The sequence below is a fragment of the Pinus tabuliformis genome, chromosome 3_2 (assembly GCF_031772625.1).
Source record: "Pinus tabuliformis cultivar Carrire ecotype Pingquan chromosome 3_2, CPIR1, whole genome shotgun sequence".
Taxonomy (NCBI): Eukaryota; Viridiplantae; Streptophyta; class Pinopsida; order Pinales; family Pinaceae; genus Pinus; species Pinus tabuliformis.
The window spans coordinates 1,049,557,475-1,049,578,615 of NC_142302.1; positions in this window are offsets into that span (position 1 = coordinate 1,049,557,475).

Genomic DNA, 21,141 nt, shown 5'->3' on the forward strand with positions numbered 1-21,141 from the left:
AACACAATGCTAACACATTCCAAGTCCATTTGGAAGCATAAATTCTCCCCCTGAATATGTGATCCCTCATCACACCTAGACAATGCATGGATGCCATATCATCATTAGCATCAATAAAACCAAAACATATAGTTTCTCCAAAATAATCAACAAATGTACATGGATGATCCAACTAAAAACACACTAGAATAGAAATGAGAAAAAAAGAAAATAATGCTTCAAACCTCGAGGACCCCCCCTGAACACATGCATCTCTAAAAATGCAGATTTATCTTCTTATACAATTTTCCATATGGCTACACAATTAAAAATTTGCATGCAACTCATAATGCAACCATATTCTCCCCCTGAGACCAATCAGGCCTCAATTTTTGGTGGAATATCCTTGCTTCTCTTTTCTACTCCAAACTTTTATCTGATGATCCTTCTTCTTCTTATGCATTTGAATTTGCATAATCTCCTCTCTCTGGTTGGATCTCCTAAAGTACATGGAAAACTTGCAATATTTGGCCTTATGACCAATATTTTCAAATACAAAACATCAAATGTGACCAAGGAATGAAGGAATAGGCTGATGTATTCTATTTAAATAATTTTGATTCCTTGCATGTGCCCTGTAGTCAATAGCCCTATGGAAAAAATCATTGCATGAGAAACAATAACCATAAAATGGACTATTATACCTGAAAGATGTAGGTTTCCTTTGCATGCATGCCTGAGATTGCATCTCCTTTGGTTGCTCCTTTTTGATGAGAGAGTTTGATCTCTCCATTTCTACAACTTGTTGCTATGTGACCATGAACTCCACAACTATAACATTTCCCAATTCTATTCTTCTTCTTTGATATCATTCTCTTCTTTTGTTGCTTCTTGCATGGATAATTGATCTCATTACTTTTGCTACAACTATGTGCTCCAACAATTTCAAGTTTTCTTGTTGACGCTTGAGCACTAGATATGAGTCTCTAAAATACTTCTCTTACAGAAATTGCTTCAAACCTTGATTTTGGACTTATCTTCTAGCTCATTTTAATGCTTCCTCATTCCAATCTCAATGTTCATTCTTCTTCCATCTAAAATTTCAGATCTGAAATTTCTTCCTTGAATGCACACTCCTTTTCATCAAAATTAGCAACAACTTCCATTGATCTTTATTTTCTGCCATAAGCCTTTGAATCTCAGATTCTAGTGCCTTCAATTTGGATTTCTTATCATCTTTGCAATCATTAGACATCTCATATAATTCTTGTGAGGAGGATTGATTTGTTACTGAAATAAATGTAGAATCCTTTGCAATAAAGGACAGTGATATATAGCTTGAATTGTGATGCCAAGGAATCTTCTCCAGCTCTTGCTGGATTTCCTATGCGGACACTTTGTTGCATAGTATCCATATTCGTTGTTGGCTTGTAGGGGCCTGACCCAGGTTCAGAGGTGATTTTAGCCAAACAAACCCTGGTACTACTGGCCCTTTCGGCAACAGTCCGTGGAGCACGCACTGAGGTCTCACCCGAAGTAGTATGGGAGGCTGCTAGAACCAGGTTTCCGCACCCTAGAGATGTTTGATGATCTTAGGTGGTTCGTGGTTTGACCATGTGCGCATGTTGTTACGCGCACCTATCTGTACCTCACAGCCTGCGATGCTGTCCTCGCGCAACCCTACCCAAGGCCCGAACAATGTTATTACCCAAGTCCTTGCTATTAACCTGATATTAGTTGCTCAATTTAGCTTATCTATATGTGTCTAGTTATACTTAACTGTGTTCAATATTCATATACGTGCGCACGATAAATAAAACAGTATAATTGCATATAGTATCAAACAGGAAATAACTCAAGAATAGATACACAAGATTTGGAATCAAACTTCTCTTTATTATTCTTCTTCCTTGGTTACAGACTCGACTCCGCCTTGTGCACTCAGTTGCAGGGCTCTGCGCACTCAGCTACGGACTCTACTAGGCCTCTGCACCCTCAGCTGCAGAGCCTCTTCTTACTGCTACGACCCAAAGCACTTAGACTCTTACTCCATGCTCGCTATCTTCTAGACTCCATTCGTTAGCTACTTCCTTTTTCTCTTCTTCACTACTTTACAACTTAGAGCCTCGCTCTATTTATACAATCCCATGGTCCGCTGACCATGGGTAGGCCAACACTACATTCAAAACTTAAGGTGGACAACCATATGACTCTGACATACAATTTGCACTCCGCGCCCACACTTCATAGATATTTACAATAATATTATTCAAAACTTTGGGCTTTGAGCCCCAAAACATGCTGTGGGGGGATTCCATGACCAACAGGCCCCCAACACAAACATTATGACTCATCCTCGAGTCACTCTGTTGGCGTGGCAATCTTGGCGCGGAGTCCCTCTAGCTGGTCCTGAAAGGTTTGGATGCCGGCAGCGCATTGAGCTGTTGCCTGCTGAACCTGCTGCATTCTTGCTACGCTGCATCTATGCATGCATCCCTTGAATCTGCGCGAGCTTTCCTTCAATATCCGCTATGATTGTGAAGGCTTCATTGATCCATGGTTGGACGCGCGCTTTTAGAACTGCTTCCTTGTGGTGCGCCGTGTCCACCTACTCTTTTAATGCCTTATCTTGCTGCATCCTTGCAAGCCACTGAGTAAGGACTATTGTCTGCGCAGTCCCTCTGATGTTGTCATATTGTTGCTGGAGTTTGCGTGCCTCGGTCTCCAACCGCTGGATGTTGGGGTCCTCTTGCAACGTAGTGAGGACCTCAAGCACCTGCTCCAACATGTTGGTACAGTCGCAGACTGCACCTCCAATCTCTTCCATCCCTACTGCAATAGCGCTGGTGCGCTGCTCTCTGACCTCTGGGGGAGTGAAAGGCTATGCCTTCTATTGTAGCTCGACAATCTGAAGGTTCAGCTCCAGCTGAACCTTTGTGATCTCTTCACGTGCGTCGCGGACTCCACTTTCCAGACTGTGGATCCACACTTCTATTGGCAGATCTGCTACGATAGCCAGCTCTAGGATGCATCGGCAAGTGTCATCTACCGTTTCTACCAACCTTTTGTTCTGTGACACCAGCTCATCGCATTGTAAGCTAAGTTGTTTTATATTAATCTTCTGCTCGCTCAGAACCTGGATTACGTGGCTCTCTCTGGCGCGAAGTTCTGCGGTTATCCCATCTTGCAGCTGATAGAGTGTGTCGTGGGGGAGGGCAACCAAATTAAGGACAATGCCTTTCATCATATTGAGCGTTACCCGATCCATCGTGTTCTCCAAGACTAGCACTCTGTCTGGCAATACTATCGTATTTTCCATCTTCGCGCGTAGCATTTGTTCTGCTGCTATCGTGCCTGCTGCGACGTGGGTAGACAAGGTCCCTTCCTGCGAGGGCCACACCTGTAACTCCTGCAGCTGCGCCCTTAGGGCCCCCAACACAGCCTACTACTCCGTCATAAATTCTTGGAGTGCTTCACCAGTGACATTGCAAACAATTTCACTGATGTCATGGAGATCACCTTCAGTCAAGGTGATCGGGTCAATGGCCAGCTTCGAAGCCTTAACCTTTCTCCTTGGACCCGTCCTTTCTCCAATGCACGGTCGTTTAAGTTGTGTGGACGCGGTCCCTGGGTCCACGATTCCCTCTACAATTTCAGTGTCCTCTGCCTCCTGTCCTGAGGATGTTGCTTGACCCTCCTCTGTTGCTGTCGTTGTTGTCTGCGCTGCTATTGCTGCCTCTGTGGCCTTCTTTTGCTCCGTGGCTTTCTGTGCCGCTTCGCGTACTGCCCTTACCTCTGCTACCGCTTTTTCGTTTCCTCGTCTTTTGTCCAATTGGGTAATGTGTAGCTTGGATTCATGCTTCTGTTTCTATGCTGCTGCTTTCTCTAACTCAGCCAAATCTGGGGCGCGCCACTCAGGTGGCCATGTCTCCAATACTGTGAATATTGCATCATCAGTGGCTACAAATGGTAGCTTGGTACACTACTGTGCCAAATCCTTTCGCACTCGGATGTATATATTGTGCATATCCGCCTTGAAGTTACAAAACTTTTCAAACTATTGTGCACTGTTGGTGATAGGCGCGGCCTCCTATTAATCCACATTCCGGTGCTCGCCTCCATGAGTGCCCAAAAAATCTTGGTATCGCGAATCCGTTTCGCGTCCTTGGTGGCCCAGAGCGAAGCGTACTTCGCGGCCTCTGGTAGGTCTTGGTCAATGCTTGGGAACTGACTATCCTCCGGGAACTGACTATCCTTCGGCAGATCCCCCGCTACCAGCAAGATGGATAAGAGTAACCACGCATAGTGGAAGGTCTTACCCTGCTCTTGGGCCTCGTGACAGTTGAGTAAGAACTCCTCATAGAGGAACTTAGCCTAGTTGAAGTGAACCCCCTCTACGCACTGTTTAGCCAACGCGACCATCGGCGTTGGTACCTCATCAGCGCAACATTTTCTCATCACCTTACCAGCCAGGAGTTGAGTGGCTATGCACACCCCCTTATCCTTGATGCTGGAGATGGCGTAGCCCCGCTTCTTTTTCTCCAGCTTGTACTTGGCCTTCATGGCCTCTGCGAGAGCCAAATCGCTGCTTTTCCCGGCTATCGTCACAGGGTCCTTCCCCTTACAGGGAAGCCGAGAAATTTGGTGGATGAGATCTGCCGTGACGGGGATAGGCTCCTCCAGCCATAAGTACCCATTATGCACTAGGCAGAGCAGCTGCTTGATGACGAAAATGGTGATGGGTGTGCAGTGGAAATGTAGTATCCATAACGGATGCAACAACTCGGCCTTTTCGACACCGCACAACCATTTTCGCGGCTCTAATGTTATCATCGGTTTCTCCGTATTTTGCTTCATCAAGTTTACTGTCTCCAGGTGCAGGAACTTCTCACTACTCGCGAGGTCCCAATCCTCAAATTTCACTGTGGGCACGTGGCCTAGGTGTGAGCCCTCAAAGACAATTCCATCGGGGAGGAGTGGGGTCTGGAGCGCGCTCTTCGTTGCATCCAGATCCTTCGGTATTTTGGTTTTCCCCTTCTATGGAGGGACATACGCGGGAAATTTTGCTGCGGAGCGCAATGGTTGGATGTCTTCCTCCACGTATTCTTCTTCTTCTGCAGCGGCAATTAGGGCCTGCAGGTCTTCTTCCTCCTCATCCGTCTCAATTATAACTACCTTCCCTTTTTCCTCCATGAATAACTTATTGTGCCGCGGATTCCTTGAGGACATGCATACTGGTCCCATTGTCTACTTATCCTTCTTCGGTCGTGGCGTCCGCGGTGATTTGGGGATCTCTGTGACCACCCCAACGCCCTCAGGAACATCCTGCACCATGGGGGTCTGCGTGGCTTCACTGGCGGTTCCTTCCTTAATGCCCAACCCATCCTTAGTGGTCGTCATCATTTCTACACTATTTGCTATCTTCCGCGAACTCAGGGGCTCTATTCTTGCTCGACTCTCAACACTCTATGCTCTGCTGAACTGCTCAATTCTCAAATGACCAAGTGTTGTTCGCTGGCTAGCCCTTGGAGTTTTATAGCGACTTTTGAATTCAAATTCGACCGTTCCCCACAATTTTGGGCCATCAACGCTGTCTTGGCGACAAATTTTCCCAAATCTTGCCCATAAATCGCATCTTAAATGCCCGCCGCCCGCTCCATTTGGCCTCAAATTGGACATCTCGTCATGAACAATGATACCAACGGTCACCTTCCAGCCGACCTGCGTGGCAGCACAACCCTTCATGCGCAGTCGTGAACCCTGTGACATTATGCACTTGCACGCACTTGCCAGAGCACGCAGCTCTCCGGTAGAATAATTTATAGTCCCGCGCTCCCTTTCAATTGCCTGGAGCGCTAAGACTGTGCTTCCTACAGCTAGTCAGGTGGTCGCACCACCTGTGCAAGCCTCCATCTCGCCCTCCAGTAAGTCCGCGGAAAATCCTCATGTGTCATTGTGGCGATTGGCACCACGCGCTCTACTACTTGCAATGCGCTTCCCTGCTTACTGCGTTTGGTGATATGCAGTCCTAGCCATGGCAGCAGATTAACTAATTCTTGACGATAGTCCTCTAAATCAATCAAATGATTGTATGCACCTTGCCTTGCTATCCTTGGCCTGTTGACAATAAATTCTCCCTTTATTTCGTTTTCCAGTCTCTTGACCTCTGGGTCCATTAAAATGCCTTTCTTCCTTAACCGTACCTGGTCCTTTTCAAGCTCGCGAAGTATAAAGTTTCCTTGTCGAATTTCTTTCTGAAGTCTTCTACGTTATGCTTCACTTCGCTGTGTGATTTCTTTGGCCCAGGCTTTGCGTACTGTCGGATCTATGGGTGTTGTTACATGCGGACTTGGCTTCGTAGGCTCCTCACAGAATATAGTCCCTGCTTCATACCACAATTTTGTGATTGCTTTCACGGTCAGGGTTTTGCACATGGTCCTATAAGCCCATCGAACCGCTGGTACGCGTAGGTCCTAGTCAGTGCATTCCACATGGTGGACCCTGTTCAACACTTCACACACTGTTTCAAAAGTTTCGCCATGGATAATATTTCGTGAGCTTCGTCTTCCCTGCTTCCGCTTGTTGTTCCGATTTACGATCGCGAGAGTGGTGCGCGTTCGTGTGGGCTGTGTACCATATGTCTGTATCCATCTGGAAAGATGGGCGCACAAGATATTTTTCCCCTCAAACCTGGCTCTCATTGGTGGCTGTGGTTTTCCAAAGTGTATAAGCATCATCCTTCTGCATCCGTGCCAATCCTCGAACCTCTGCTGGTGCGTACCCCACCAACTTGCAGGCGTAGTGCTTAGTGCCCATTTCAGAGCATCGAACCGCTGTCGTTCTAGTACTTCGCTTTCAAATTTGTTCAGAAATTCCTCCACTAATGTCAATTTGTCATATATGGGCAGATCCCTTGCTTCTATTGCTACACAGCATAATGAACTTATCATCATATTGAAATTTAGTGTGGTTATCTCGTGTCGCCAATTCTGCCATCGTTCTACTTCCTCGTCCGAATCCGAAGTGTAGGAGCTGTCGCACTCCCACGAAATCCTACCATTAGTTTTCGGATTCACCCAATCCTACTCTCATGCGGTTATCTTGTAGATATAATCGATATCATCATCATTATCGTCGTTGCGCAGTGGTTCTGTATATCACGCTCCTTCAGTAGGATCTAGCGGTACTACTACGCGTAGCGACTTTTTCTCAAAAATAATTTTGTGGTTCTTCAGGTTTATGACTCTATTCATATTAGTGGCCCAGTCTATGCCCAGTAGCGTGGGATAGGGATTGTTATCGTCGAAAATTTCTATCACTTCGAAATCTGCCAAAGCACTCACGCCTTCAATATCGACCGTTACTCCTTGCAGTCTCCCCATGGGTAAGATATTCTGTTGGTTCACCATTCGTAATTGAATAGGAGACCATTGCAACACAGGCCTACCCATGCACTCCCATGTTTGTTTTGGCAGTACATTCATGTCTGATCCTAGATCCAGAATTAATTGATCCATTTCATATTCTCTGATTTGCGCAGTTAACCTCATTTCCCTTCCTGTGCATAGTGCATGCTTTCCAATTTTCCAGACCACGTGCATATCTTCTGACCCCGCACACCTAGTGATAAGTTACTGCAGTCCTTTCACAGCCATGATGTCGTGTAACAACTTCATACATGTCTCCAGAAAGGTAGTGAGCATTGAAGGATCCATCTCTGGGTCTAGTTGATCCTTACTACCTGAAGTGGAGGCCTCCATGAAGCTCTTCTTAGCTTCCATAAATGTCTCCTTCGCGCGTTCCAAATCGAATTCAGGTTCCTTTGCAGGAGCCTTGCGAACCCACACACTTTCTTCAGGCTGCTTACCTTTGTCATCTCTTATTGTGATACCGCTCCGAAGCACAATGTTCACATTCGGGTCCTCTTCACGCGGCTCAGACCTCATCATTTGTAGATTCGGAGTTGGGGGAGGCTGGATTATTCCCTTATCGCGCAGCCTTGCTATCAGGGTAAGGAAATCCTCTGTCTCATGGTCGAACTAAGTACAACATAAACATGATGCTCTTGTTGGATTTGTACAGTTGCGGGCACAATGTCCTGGCCCTCTGCAACTGTAACAAATCAACTGTTCGTGACCTCTCCCTGGTCCCATTCCACCTTGACCTCAGTCGCGCCCCTAAAATCCAGTGTGCGCCAGTTCTGTATTTTGATCGAGGGCTCAGGTTTCAGTCTGCACCTTGTTCGTAGGGGTTCGATCTATCATTAGCTCATAGCTTCTGCATGTGCGCTCATCATGACCTACTGACCTGCAGAAATTATAGAACAATTGTTGGGATGCCTGCATATACTTCTGTAGTAGATGACAATTGTCCGTAGCATGTTTTCCTCCTATCTGACAGATCGTGCACCATAATGCAGGTGTTGCGCTCGGACCTGCTTGTGATCTGGTCTCAATGGCGTCGACCCTCCTGCCGCCAAATAGTTCGCGAAGATGGGACAATGATCCTTATCATGTCCCTGTCCCTTGCATTTGATGGACCATACTTCTTCGCACACCTTTGGGCGAGTCGTCCTATCCTGTTTTAAACTCCGCATTTCCAGGCATAAATTTTTTAGTTGCGCATGCATTTGTTGAACTCCTAGACCAGGATCTTGTATAGGGGTCTCATGCAGTCTCATTGTAATCTCCAATGCTTCAGCCAGGGTGGATAACTTCTACTGCGAGAGCGCCATCCTTAGGTGCGGCGTTAGGGACACTACAAACCATGCGCAGTGTTGTGCATCCATCAAGGTCATCTGGGCTTTGCGAATCATTCCCTTCAGCCTCTAATATATTTCCCAAGGAGTCTCGCCTGGAAGCATCGCGATCTCCTTAAACCCAATAATCAACTGCGTCTCCGATTTTGGCCTACTAAATTCCCTGTTCAGGGTGGCTTGGATTTCTGTGATCCCTGTGTTTGGATTGTCATTAGAGTGTTTAATGTACCATGTCAGCGCGTGGTCTTGCAACGTGCTCACCAGTGTCGCCTTCTTTATGTTTTCGTTCGCGACTCCGTGTGCTACCCATACTGCCTTTATCACAAACCAAAATTGATTTGGGTCTTCGTTCCCTACTCCTTTGAATACCGGTAATTTTATTGCACTCACCATACTGAATAGGGTGGGTGGCGAAGGTGGTGTGGACAAAGATGGAGGTGATGATGGTGAAACCGGTGGCAGTGTAGGTGGGGGTGGAATGTGCAGAATTCGTTGCCTTATCAGATTGATCGCGCTTCTTGGGGAAACTTTTGCGAGCTCCTCCTCGCTCTCTTGCTTGGGTGAAATCAAAGCACTAGTTTCTAATTCTTCGCTACCTTCGTTTCTATAAATCTTCCCACTTCACATAGTCCCAAACATTAATTTATTCGCATAACCCGCTTTTCGCACAATAGCATCTTAATCCAAGTGTTCAACGATTTAATATACTTACCTCACGGTCCTTTGAGGAAGCTTCGTTCTGCCTCACCATAGCGAAAATATGTGTCTACTACAAACTCGATGATGAACCCTCCTATAATCTGATCGAGCCAATGGTGCACAGCACGCGCGATCTTATCCTTTGATGCTTCTAGTCTACGTACTAATTCCGGAGTCCACAAGATCGGTTTGTTGAGCCTACACCTCCCTTGACTGTCTGCTAGCTTCGCGATCCACTCATATAACTCAGAGGGGAAGGATTCAAAGAAAATCTCGTGGAATTCTGTATACACATAGCACTCTAACCACTGTTCCTTTGATACTCGCGGATTCCTGTTTTCCTGTGCTGCAAACTCGTGAATTTTTCTGTCCAACCACTTTTCAATTTATTTCTTGTTGGATTCTAGTGACACGACATTAGACATCCCTTATGCAGATCCCAGTCCTAGCAACGGAACCATTTCTTGGCTTGTAGGGGCCTGACCCAAGTTCAGAGGTGATTTTAGCCAAACAAATCCCAGTACTACTGGCTCTTTTGGCAACAGTCCGTGGAGCATGGACTAAGGTCTCACCTAAAGTAATATGGGAGGGTGCTAGAACTAGGTTCTCACCCTAGAGATCTCTGATGATCTTAGATGGTATGCAGTTTGACCCTGTGCGCACGCCGTTAAGCGCACCTATCTATACCTCACAACCTGCAATGTTGTCTCGCGCAGCCCTACCCGAGGCCCGAACAATGTTATTACCCAAGTCATTGTTATTAACCTGATATTAGTTGCTCAATTTAGCTTATCTGTATGTGTCTAGTTATACTTAACAGTGTTCAATATTCATATACGTGCGCATGATAAATAAAACAGTATAATTGCATATATTATCAAACAGGAAATAACTCAAGAATAGATACACAAGATTTGGAATCAAACTTCTCTTTATTATTCTTCTTCCTTAGTTACAGACTCGACTCTGCCCTGCGCACTCAGCTGTAGGGGTCCACGCACTCAATAGCGGACTCTACTAGGCCTCTGCACACTCAGCTGCAGAGCCTCTTCCTACTGCTACGACCCAAAGCACTTAGACTCTTACTCTATGCTCGCTATCTTCTAGACTCCATTTGTTAGCTACTTTCTTTTTGTCTTCTTCACTACTTTACAACTTAGAGCCTCGCTCTATTTATACAATCCCATGGTCCGCGGACCATGGGTAGGCCGACACTACATTCAAAACTTAGGGCAGACAACCCTATGACTCTGACATACAATTTGCACTCCACGCTCGCACTTCGCGGATCTTTACAATAATATTATTCCAAACTTTGGGGTTTGAGCCCCAAAACATGCTGTGGGGGGATTCCATGCCCAAAATTCGTGGTAGTGATTTTTTTTATTATTTATTATTATTATTATATATATATATATTAATTTTTTTTATTTTATTTTTTATCTTGCTTAAGTGATTTTTTTGTTTTTTGTTTTTTGTTTTTTTTGTTTTTTATCTTGCTTAGGTCCTTTTTCTTGCCATTGTTCTAGTTGGACTCAACCTCACTTTGGCACTTCTTTCCCTTGGTCTTCATTCCTTTCGAAATAGAGAAAACTCCTCTTCCTCTTCTCTGTATGTTACTCCATCTCTGGTATTTCTCGTAGTCTCTTACTTTACCAAATTACACAACCTCTCCCAATTTGGTAATTTTTCCCTTCCATTCATAGAGTCCTTGTAGCTATTCCAAGATTTTGGAAGGCCTAGAAGATCTAAGCTCACCAAATCATCTTCTGCAATATTCACCCCAACCCCTCCAAGCTCATCTCAACCTTGAGTGAATATGGAGAGATATTATGGAATAATATCATTTTTCTACATCCTAATGTTTCAAAGTTTGTCTTTCATGGCCAATTTTCTATGGTCATTGCTATTTTCGAATTGCTTTAGTAGTCTTCCACATAGCATATGATGTTTCTTTGCCATGGATATTTGAGACCACATGGTCCCTCACACCTTCCAGGATGATCCTCCTTGCTATTGTTGATAAGGTGATCAATATTTAGCTCAAAAACAAAAGTGCTCATAATTGCTGAAAACCTGAATGACCGCATCCGTCTCGGTGATACGATCCCAATGCAACTCATTTCACTCAAAACGAAGCTTGTATGAGAAAGATATCGCGTTCTGTCCACTTTGCCAAATAGAGGAATTTTGAAAAAAAAAGTACAATCATTGCACAGCCAGTGGTTCGTAATGCTAACATGACAAGTGACTATGCAAGTCAAAGTATGGTCAATGTCCAGTGGGGTCACACCAAGTGGCGCATTCTGGTTGGTCTACAATTTGGTGAAATGGCATTTTATTACTGGTTGGAGGAGGACCAATGAAGAGGAGACATGTGGCAAGCTTGGAGGCTGCCACGTGTCCCTTCCCAAAATCCTGTCATCGGCTCGCAGTGACAAAATTTTATGATAGGTCGGCGGAGTCGAACCCATGACCTCGCCCGCACAAGTCCAGAGCCTTACCATTATATCGTGCTAGTGGTTCTTACAATACTATGGTTATGATTTCTATTTGTTATGTTTAACCATAGCGGTTGGGGGAGGAGACCCTCGACATGTGACCACTACCATAAGACCGAAGGCCAACAGTAAACCATAACCTCACCATTAAACGCGCTAACTGCAGATTAACCCTTAATTAATACATGCTTATCCATAATTAATTATGGGATTAAGTTGGCGGATCTTTTGGCAGTCCGATAAATTTGGGATTTTCTCCATTTTGGCGGAGTTAATAGGAGTTTCTCTAGTTTTAGTGGATTTTTCCTAGGAGAAACTAAAGAATCCATAACTTTTGCAATTTTTTACTAATTTGGGCTCAGAAAAGTCATTCCTAGATGATTTTGGATGTTCTGAGCACATTGAAGTAGGTTTCAAGAGCAATAGAGCATTGTAAACATCACTTTTTTCCATTTTGAGCTAATACAGAGGCCCAAGCGATGGAAGCTAGACCAAGGAGATATAGCCCAGGAGGGGTGAACTCCTTCATCAAAACATTGTGTTAAGTGTTCATTTTGATGGTTTGATGTACATTTGATTGTTGTTGTTCAACACTTTATTTACATGTTATTTTTCTCATGATTTTGACATAAAACTTGACAAATTTACCTATTACATTCACAAACACCATAAAGGAAACCTATGCACATAAAAAAAATGATGAGCAATTATTTTTAATTTTGAAGTTGAGATTAGCACAACAAAACTAACATTCAACAACAAATCAATTGTAGTGTCCTTCTTCCACTAGGTTAACTCATGTGCATCAGACGCTGCTGGATTTTTAATGTTAGTCTAAGTGTATTCAAGCACTCCATTACCATCAAACACACATTCTATTCGATCCATCCAGGCTATGAAATTTGTGCTACCCTCCAGGGCATACTCCAATCTCAGGTCATTGAAAGACATTATTGCAAATCTAAAGAAAAAAATGCTACATTGGAGTTGAAGTTTGAAATCCCTAAAGAACAAATTTGAAATACTGGTCTCTAATGTGATTCCAGGGCTCTGATACCATGTATAAATTTGGTAGAAATTGTAAATGCTCAATATTTCAAACTAAAAAATAAGGTTCTACTCTACAATTCTTCAGAATGGAATAACAATTTAGAGACACATGCATAGACATGTAACAAGACAAACCACAAGTACACAGTACTTTCTAGGGCAACCCAACTGGGAAAAACCTCTGAAGCCTCTTTGTATTAACCAGTTGAATACAATAACATGCTACATCTCTGAGTACCACTTGAAAGAGAAAAAATGTTCTCTTCGCTGAATGAGAGCCTCTGGCCAACACTTAGCCAATTTCGACCTCTTCCAGCCCCCTATTTCCTTGTGCAAATTTGAGCTAATTTGAGCTCCTAGACAATAGGGAGGTTCCTATTTCCTTGAACAATTCCCAAGGATTGATCAACTGCTTGCATGCAAAATCCTGTACACTCCACTAGTATACAAATAATTTTACATTAGCCTTGATTCCTCCACTCCAACTAAGGAATTATAATTCCATGCATGCATGAGCTACTTTGGGCTGATTGATCAGTTAAATGACATATCTCTGAGTTAGACTACTGTCTCACTGCACAACTAACCTTCAAATGACTCTATTAATTGTTAGGGGTCAGTTAACTTAGTACAACTGAAAATAACTAAACTAGATTGCTAAAATTTAGCAATCAACACATGCATGGCTGAACTCCAAACCCCTTAACTCGATTTTTCTGAGCTAACTTAGTTACAAGAGCTATGTGACACTAGTTAACTACCTCTAAGTTTACTTGCTGACGTGGGAATTTGATTTACTCAGTTTGACTAAGGCTAAAGTCAAATTGAGCCTTTCCTGCAAAACTTTCTAACACAAGATATAGTGGAGAAATACGATATCAATCATAGGAAATCCACTCATCACCCACAAAGTAATGGTAAGGTAGAGTCACTAACAAGACTTTAGAAGCAATCACGACCAAGACAATCCAACTATAATAGAATGATTTGTCAGATAGACTTCCAATGACTCTATGGGCATATAAAATAACTAGGAAAAGTTCTACTGATTTTACTCATGAATTGGTATTTGGTAAGAAAATCATCCTATTGAATTTCAATTTCAAATCTTTAGGTTAGTAGCATAACTAGGGATCAAAAGCACAAAAGGAAAGAATCATGCAATTGAACTAGTTAGATGAAATTAGGTAAGAATCATTACAACACACTATCAATCCAATAACAAAGATCAATATGGCACAATAAATTCATTAAAAAGGTGGAATTTAAAGTTGGTGATTAGGCTTTTCTTTTTTTTCTTTTTTTTCAAATTCAAGGATTTTAACGAAAATTCACCACTCATTTTCTTGCACCATATGAAGTGGAGGAAGTATTTGACAATGGATCAATCAGGACAAACACAATTGACAAAGAAGGAGTTTCATTTGTGGTGAATAGCCATAGAATGAAGCTTTATAACAAACCCCCTAGTCATGAAGAATTTATCTCCCTAACATTTTAACAAGTTGAGATGTAAGTTATAGGTACTGACAATGATACTCTTACCACACTTTCATATATATATGTGTGTATTTGTGTGTGTGTGTGAATAAGAAGACAAAATTTATATATTAAAAGGTTTAGTTATGAAAATCTAGGTTCTTGACGCAACGTAACCTTGAATCTTCATTGGAAAACCAAGCAACTGGCCAACGAAAATTCCAAATAAAATATCTACCTAGTGGTTTCATTTCTATTTCAAATTTGTAAGTAATATATGATGACTATTTAGTTAATCTGAGGGGAATACTTATCGAGATAAGTTTTCAATTCTTGTAAATAAGTTCAAAGGATGTTGCATGAATATTTATATGAACCACTACACTTGAATCTTTGTTTCAAGAAGCTCTAATTTTGCTCCAAATATAAAGGCAACATCAACATACTTCATCTTTGAAAGTAACAAGTCTACTCTCATTTTGGAGAAGAAGTTGGAAGCATTTTCAAACTGCCAAAAAGAAGGAAGCTAAAATCCTATTCAAAGTTGCTAGACCTGCTAAGCTCCAAGAAGATACTCAAAGTTTCTATATCTATTAACCACCAAGAATATACTTAAAGTTGTTAGACCTACTAGACATCAAGAAGGCATTCAATTTCATTTAGAAGCAATACAAAGTCAATTGCAACAAAAGAGTGGAGGTTTTGTAAACTTTGCAATGTTTGAAATTCCATTGAATTTTATGTTCAAAATATAAATACAAATACCTTTACTTTGATACTAGCTCGCCTCAAAATTTCGATGGTGTTGAAACCCCAAAATTTTAGAATTTACTATGACAACTCAATAAAGTTTTTATCCTAGCTTTTTTTCCAAATGAAAACCTTTTCCAAAGGTTAGAACCTAACCTTACTATATATTTGACCTATGATAGTCTTCATATCCTAACTATTTTTATAACCTATTTTGTCCTAGTATTATTCATTGCCCTCTTATTATTGTTTATACATTTCCATAAAACTATTTCTCTCATCATATTGCCACCAAAAGCAACTTTATTACCTCTGTCCTATATACTACTATCCACTACACTTCATACTCTATCTTCTATCCTATTCACCATTGCTTATCACTCCTCATACATCATCCTTTAATCATAAGTAATTGATTGCAATTAGTGGGGCATGACAATTGAATTCAAGTGGAGAATATAATAACATGACAATCAAGGTTTAATGACATGGTAATCAAGCTTAGTGACATTGCAAATTCATGAGAAATGACATGAAAGTTAAATTTTAATGACATAGAATTTAGGCTTATTAACATTACAAATTCATGGAAAGTATAGCATATGAATGAGGTAAATGATACATATCAAATTCTGTGTGTAAAAGGAAAAAGTCATGAACAAATGTTTTAAGTCAAATTTGCTCCGTTTCATACTCTATTTTGGTCACTTTATACGCTCTTTTTTTAAAGGTAATTAGACTCCTATTTTGTCAACCATAATCTGCCACCTACAATCAACCTTCTATGCCTCAATACTTTTCCATTGATACACATTTCTTTTCCAACCATTGATGATTGAAATTTGTGTTAGCTAAACCCTTCAACAACATGAAATTGCAAGCAATTATGTGGTGAAACGAGTGGGAATTTCATGGAGAATAGGGATGCATACAAGGACTGTAATTTGCAAATGAGATTTGGGGAAATAAATTGAGAATTTTGAGGAAGGGAGAGGCATATACACAGGCTACAAAGGACACAAAATTCACAAGGAATCTCAACCACATAGGACACTAATGCCACAAGTATGTAAAGCAATGAGTTTTGAAGGAACCACCATTGTATTTAGTTGAAAATTCCTTGAGATTAGAACACATATAGATCTAAGTTTGAATACATAGACAACTCATATTTTCAATGAGGAAATGCATACATAGAAAACCAATTCAATTATGTCAGACTTTGCGTTTAATTTTTTTCTCAAGATAGTTTGATATGACACAGATAAAAAAACAATTTCACCCAAAGGAAAACCAATTTTTTTTTCCAAGTTTGAAATCAATTTCACTGTAATATACCTCATAAAACACATCTAATTATTATTATTATTTTTTTTTTAACTTTAAGCACAATATTTATGTAATATTTCTTCATCTACATTTTGATATTTTTTCCTGGAACACAATTATATATATTAAACATAAACTTTAGAAATTAAAAAAAAAAGCCTCACTCATTGCATATCACTTAAATTTTTCATTTACTTCTATTCCTTTTCATTATGAACTTTAAACAATGAAGGTATTACATTGTAACTAAATTTACTTGTTATTATTAAACTCATTACAAAAGTTCGATAACCTACTCAATCGATGTCCTTACCATTAAATCCCATTTATTTAACTAGGCTTAAAACCTCTTAAAAATTTCTTTAACATAATTAATATAAGGATTAATCTTGTCATCATTCCTAAGGAACATTATAATTTTGGTTTATTGAGTAACATATGCTTCTTTTATAACACCTATGGCCATATTATGAAGTTAAGGGTTAAACCCCTATTTCTTCTACATGTTATTCCAAGTGTTAGGCTCTTAACATTGTGACCCTTATTTTTCTCAAACATCATGATTTTTTGCACAAATATCTCATGCATTCACTTGTTTTATATGATTTCAAATATTTGATTTAAGCGCAACCACTTGAGGAATAATACCAAACTTTATCATGATATATAAATTATATGTTTACACACCTTGCATATAATTTTTGGTGGACTCTTGGAAGTTTGTGTTTTAAACTATGATGTTAATGTATTGTAATCTCATCCGTACATACCATATCCATGTATTTAGTGTGGTGATTTATGGAACTAATGATGGGGTCCTCTCCATATTCATGGCTTAACTTCATGTTCCTCTCCTTATTCGGTTCAACATCAAGACTTGTTTAAACCCTAAAATGGTTACAAAGTTATTATGTATTGTAATCTCATCCGTACATACCATATCTATGTATTTAGTGTGGTGATTTATGGAACTAATGATGGGGTCCTCTCCATATTCATGGCTTAACTTCATGGTCCTCTCCTTATTCGGTTCAACATGAAGACTTGTTTAAACCCTACAACGGTTACAAAGTTATTATGTATTGTAATCTCATCCGTACATACCATATCTATCAATTTAGTGTGGTGATTTATGGAACTAATGATGGGGTCCTATCCATATTCATGGCTTAACTTCATGGTCCTCTCCTTTGTTAGAAAATTATATATTACGGAGCAATGGAACACATAAAATATTGCAGAAATATAAACACAGAAAATGCATAAAACAAGAGAGACACAGATATACGTGGTTCACCCAGTTTGGGCTACGTCCACGGAGAAATAACCAGTCCTTCTTTTATTATATTATCCAGCAAACTGAAGAGATACAACCTACAGTAGATCCGCTGTAACACCCTCTTCATTCTCAATCTCCTCTCTCTTCCTCACTCAGAATACAGATCTACATAGACGCAATACAATTCCCTCATATATAGTGAGGGGTTGCCTTCTAGGGCAAAAAACCCTAAATTAAACATAACTTCTACCGTTAGATCATCCGCCTAATGAACAACCCAGATTGACTAGAAATTACTAGACTTTTACAAGGAAATTTTACATCTATTTTTGGCTTCGGGGGCGCTACCGCCGAACCCCCGCCGGGGGACCGCTAGCCCCCGGACCCCCCAGTTGGGGGGGATTAATCCCCCCAAACCCCCGCGGGGGGGACAAGTCCCCCCTGCACCCCCCCCATGTGGAGGGGTGTACAACCTTCCTGGGGTATACATCCGGCTGAAACTTTTGAATACAGAAGATAATCAGGCTCCACACCCAACATCCTTATTCGGTTCAACATGAAGACTTATTTAAAACCTACAATGGTTACAAAGTTATTATGTATTGTAATCTCATCCGTACATACCATATCTATGTATTTAGTGTGGTGATTTATGGAACTAATGATGGGGTCCTCTCCATATTCATGGCTTAACTTCATGGTCCTCTCCTTATTCGGTTCAACATGAAGACTTGTTTAAACCCTAAAATGGTTACAAAGTTATTATGTATTGTAATCTCATCCGTACATACCATATCTATGTATTTAGTGTGGTGATTTATGGAACTAATGATGGGGTCCTCTCCATATTCATGGCTTAACTTCATGGTCCTCTCCTTATTCGGTTCAACATGAAGACTTGTTTAAGCCCTACAATGGTACAAAGTTATTATGTATTGTAATCTCATCCGTACATACCATATCTATGTATTTAGTGTGGTGATTTATGGAACTAATGATGGGGTCCTCTCCATATTCATGGCTTAACTTCATGGTCCTCTCCTTATTCGGTTCCACATGAATACTTGTTTAAACCCTACAATGGTTACAAAGTTATTATGTATTGTAATCTCATTCGTACATACCATATCTATGTATTTAGTGTGGTGATTTATGGAACTAATGATGGGGTCCTCTCCATATTCATGGCTTAACTTCATGGTCCTCTCCTTATTCGGTTCAACATGAAGACTTGTTTAAACCCTACAATGGTTACAATGATAACTTTGTCAATCGATTGTTTTCGTTGCTAGGGTTTCTCTTTTCCTACAATGACTCTTCGTAGCTTGTATTAACTCTTGGCCACTTTTACTAGCAGGGTTTTTTTCCAGACTCTAGACAAAATCTTATATTTTTGTTTGGTCATTTGTAATTATTTATAGTTAATATTCATTCATGTCTCTTTATAAACACCGTGACTAACTTGTTTTTTCACAATTTTTCTTTTGGGGAACAACCCTTATATGATTATAGTTTTTGTATTTAGTTTCAATAGGATTTTGTTCATGTTTTTGTTTTGAGCAACGACTGCACTCAAGAACAACATGTAAAGGTACACATTATCCTTTTAATAAATTTCGTAAGTTGTTTGTTTTTCTTTTAATTCATTTTGCTTTAAAAACTTGGGACTTTAACCCTAAAGTCCCAATGTTTTATGTCTTTTGAGCCACTAGAAAAATTTAAGAGAAATTTTTGTCGCATTTGTAACATATAATCTAGCTTGTTTTAAAATTACAAAATGTGTTTTCTTATTTATATTAATATCACTCTATTTGTATCAGTAATAATAGAAGTTTAATTTCCACCAAAAGGAAATCTAGCACAAAACTTCAACTTGTAGATCTTCCTTGAGGTAATTATTCAACACAAATCTATCGTTCTTTCAATAATATAATTCTTATCTATATATATGTATATCTTACCCATCTAAGCTTACATTTTGTTCCTCTATAACTTTACATTTCCAGGTATATCTTAGTATTGGAGAAATTTTTTTTCCTCGGAGTGGTTCTTAAAGCCTTTCGAGAACTGATTGGATTTGTCCTCGTTCCTTTACAGGTCGACAAACTCACTCTTGTGGTCATTTACTCTAAAGTTATTGGTTCTCTCCTATTCACATTATGAGGCATGGAAGTTGCTATGATTTACTTACTCCAAGGGAAATATATTGTCATATACAATTATTTCTTTACTATTTTTGTTATAAGACTAAGACTAGAAGCCTTCTATCAAAATATTCTTTCAATACAATATTTGGTTATGTCCGTTTGACCTCCTAATTTAATAGACCCTTCTTATAATTTGAGTTATAAGCCGAATTTGAGTTATTGTTTTCATTTAAGTAGATCTATTATTTTTTTGTTTATTGTTAATTTTTTTCATTATTTTTCTCCATAGAACTTCATTGTAGAATAATAATAATTTTATGGGCTTTTCCCATGTGTACTGAAGCCATAGAATTTGGTTGTATTCTAAATTTAGGATACCTATATTATATAATAGGTTTTCTTGGTTAAATCTTCTAGATAAAACTTCCTATCATAATTCAAGATTTTTATTCTATCCTTTAAAGATAGAATTATAGAATAAGGGTATAATTCAACTTTTTCTTGAGTTTTCAGCTAAGTGAGATGGTCCTCTACCTTTACTTTTGACTTCCCATTATGTTGTGGTATACTATTGTATAACCATACCTAATTGTAAAAAGAATAAATATTGTGCACTTATTTTGTGTTTAATACATATGTCTTTAATGTAAACCTGTAATAGTTACTCTATATTTATTTCTGAGTTAAAATAAGATTTGTATAGTAATTAGTAAGAATCCATTCTTAGGATATTCTAGAACATAACTCCATGATAAGTAATTCACTACTTTTATAAAAATGTAAAAATAGTCTAGAATTTTCATTGTTCTAAACACACAATTTCCTAAAGCAGGTCTAATATGAAATAAGAAAATTTCTATACCCTTTCTCTTTTATTTAATTTGAATGTACATGTAGAAATACTTCATAGATAAAATATTCAACACTTGACAATTACTAAAGCATGACATAGTTAAAATACTGACTTGTTTGTTCTTTTCTAGAAATTAAGTTTGGAGCTACCAGGCTCCACCCGACTCCTTTTTCCTCAGAAGGGTCTTTTCTCGTCTTTTGCTCCTAAGCCTCTTTCACAATTTTTTCACTGCATGAGTCATAGCCAACAAAGGACAAAAAACATCCTCCTTTACCAAAATAGTGGGTAGTTAGTGGCTACCTCCACCTCATCCACTA